This window comes from Arvicanthis niloticus, chromosome 1 (assembly GCF_011762505.2).
Source record: "Arvicanthis niloticus isolate mArvNil1 chromosome 1, mArvNil1.pat.X, whole genome shotgun sequence".
Classification (NCBI taxonomy): Eukaryota; Metazoa; Chordata; class Mammalia; order Rodentia; family Muridae; genus Arvicanthis; species Arvicanthis niloticus.
The window spans coordinates 69,683,078-69,686,144 of NC_047658.1; positions in this window are offsets into that span (position 1 = coordinate 69,683,078).

Sequence of the window (3,067 nt, forward strand, 5' to 3'; positions counted from 1 at the left end):
TGCTCATCTGGGAGAATGGGCAGCTTTATAAGATATTTATGATATATTGCAAATGTAAAGAATCAGCATTTGGATATAGTAACTTAAGAGAGAGTCCAAGAGATTGGATACTTTGTGATGTCTGCATGTAGCAAATAGACCCACCTCCCACCATTTCTTCATCAAGATGCTTCTGGAATGGATGCAACAGAAATGTAAGTGGGAGTCTCCTGTGAAGTTCAGCAATGCTGCTTCTGCTGCTGTTTTCAGACTTTCCACTGATATTCGTAAAGCTTGAAAATACAATTTCCACTCGGATACATTTGATTTCTCACCTTCCTTGCTCTACCTCCCTCTTCCCTGGGCATCCTTCTACCTTCTGTTACTGTGAAATGCTACTACCCTGTTACCTCACTGATAAGAGTCTTAACTGTTCATTCAGATGGCTTTAAACTTAGTCGTGAATTCTTTGTTTATAGACTGTCATTTTCATTGTTGTCAGAATATTTGAGATGTACTGTATGAAGTAACAGTGTCAGTGTCTTTCAAAGCCCATTTCTGGTTGCTGGACACTACTAGATGGTGACACTGTGGGCTTTTACAATGATTTTTTTTTCTAAATTTGTTCTAGAAACTGATGAGGAAACAGATATACAAACCAAAGTAATAAGCTGATTAAGGATTTTATTAGGGGTTCTATGTGCTATGGGCAGTAAGAGTACAAAAATTTGAGGAAATATTTTTCACATTGCCCCTTGAAGAATTTTACTATAAGCTGAAAGAAGTTGAAGAGAGCTGGTTGTGGTAACTCATATGTATAATCTCAGCCCTGGAGAGACTAAGGCAGGAGAATTGCTTCTTGTTCAAGGTCAACTTAGGCTATATGGAGAGATCTAGAACAATAAACAAACAAACAAACAAATAAATAAAGCAAGCTTAGAAGAGAATGGTGCATTGTCTGCCTCTTCACAAAGCATTGGTTTAGTGCCAGTCAGAAACAAAAGCAGTGTTAACTATTATTTTTAACTATTCAAAAAAAAAAAAAAAGAGAACCTATAATTCAATTAAGAGGCCAAGACAAGGACAAAGTGACCAGAGTTTGCTCTCTAAATTTTCCATCCACAGAACTCTAAAATAGAAGAGTGTGAAAAGAATGGCTAACGGGACCTTGAGAGCAAAACCCTAAGAAGCTGCACACTGGCGTCAGAGCCCATGGGAGCCTCTAAGTCACAAGCGAATTCTCAGTTCTCTAAACTATAAAGATGAACTTTAGTCATTAGGAGAGAAACACGGGTTTGGGGATGTGGCTCAGTGACAGAGTGCTTGCCTGACGTGCCAAAGGCCCTAGGTACAGCACCCCCAGCACCATTAGAAAATAAAAATTTTAAAAGAGGAAAATATCAGAAAGGAACACAAGTTTATCATGTAACTTCTCAGTCCCCAGCCCCAGAACCCCCACCTGCAATTGCTGCTTTTTCCTGGAAGAACACACAATGATCTTATAATAAATACACATTCTAGGATATTCTCTGCCTTTCTAACCTATACTTCCAAAGTATTAATGTCAGATTAACTGGCCTGCAATATATGTTACCCTTGAACCTTATAATATTGTCTGATATATAAGGCAATTTATTTTGTTTAATTCACTGAAGCTCCTTAACCCACCTTTCAGCTGCCTGAGAGCAAAGATCATGGTTTATTTTTAATATCTATTTTGCTTAATTCAATATCCCCTGTTATGCAGTATTTAACTGGTGGTAATAGTAGTGAAGAAAAAAGTTTAAAAGATAACAAAACAGTAATTTTCCAATTCAGTTTTTAAAATAGTATTACTGAAATATCCAGTAAGCAATGCTTACTAAGCATGCACACCCTTAAATACTCATTGTCTGAGGGATTCTATTGCTGTGATAAGCACCATGACCGAAAGCAGCTTGGGAAGAAAGGGGTTTATTTCATCTTAGAGCTTCTAGTCCATCACTGGGGGAAGTCAGGATAGGAACTCAGGTCAAGAACCTGGAGGCTGGAACTGAAGCAGAGGCTGGCCATGGAGGGGTGCTGCTTCATGGTTTGCCTGCTTTTTGTTAACACCCAGGACCACCAGCCCAGGGGTAGCACTACACACAGTGAAATGGGCCCTCCCACATCAATCATCAAGAAAATGCCCCACGAGCCAATCTGATGGGAGCATTTTCTCAGTTGAGGTTTCCTCATCTAAAAGGACTAGCTTTTGTGTCAAGTTGACATAAACTATGCAGCACACTCAGTTTCTTTGAAGAGTACAAAGCATCTTTCAACATGAAAAGTATATATAATATACATATATGTGTGTGACACACACACACACACATTATTTTGCTCCCGAAACAAGGTTTTGGCCAGGAAGGCTATGAATGTACCTTATGTGGGTTTAATGTCACTGGTCTGGATGCCATTTTGAACCCAATAGCTCCACCTTTCAAGTGAGTCACATCTGATTTGATAGTGCTTAATGCATTTTGTCCAATATTAGGATTCATCATATGTGTTATTGGAGTCACTCAGGCATGGGGAGGGAGAGAGTGTATCTGTACATGATGAGACCATGTTATAGACTAGTATAAGCTCTTGGTGTACATTATTGAATTTAACAGATAAAACACAGAATTAAGAATGTAATGCTTTTCTAATAGTAGCTCAGAATTGTGCCCTTGAGATAACAATTTCTGTCAATATCTCATCTGTCCCTGTAAAAATAACAGGGTATATTGTTAGCCTGTGAGAATTTGCACTTTATGTATTTGTGTGTGGATTTCTGTGGTTTTAACCAAATGAAATGCTCCCAGTAATAAACAGGTCTCTTCATAGGCATGAGTGTCTATGCACTTTTTATTGTCTCAGACACATTATAGTTCATGACGTTTGCTGTCCAAACTGAGCTTCTTAAATATGGCATAACTTACCTAGAGTTTGCTTGCAACTTTAACTCATATTTTTGCCTCAGCATTCTGTGGATTATTTCTTGATTGACTCATATAGAAGTCCCAGGGGTTAAGAAGTCATATTAAAATAATAGCCTGAGGGAAACTGGGGTTCAGGGAGACTG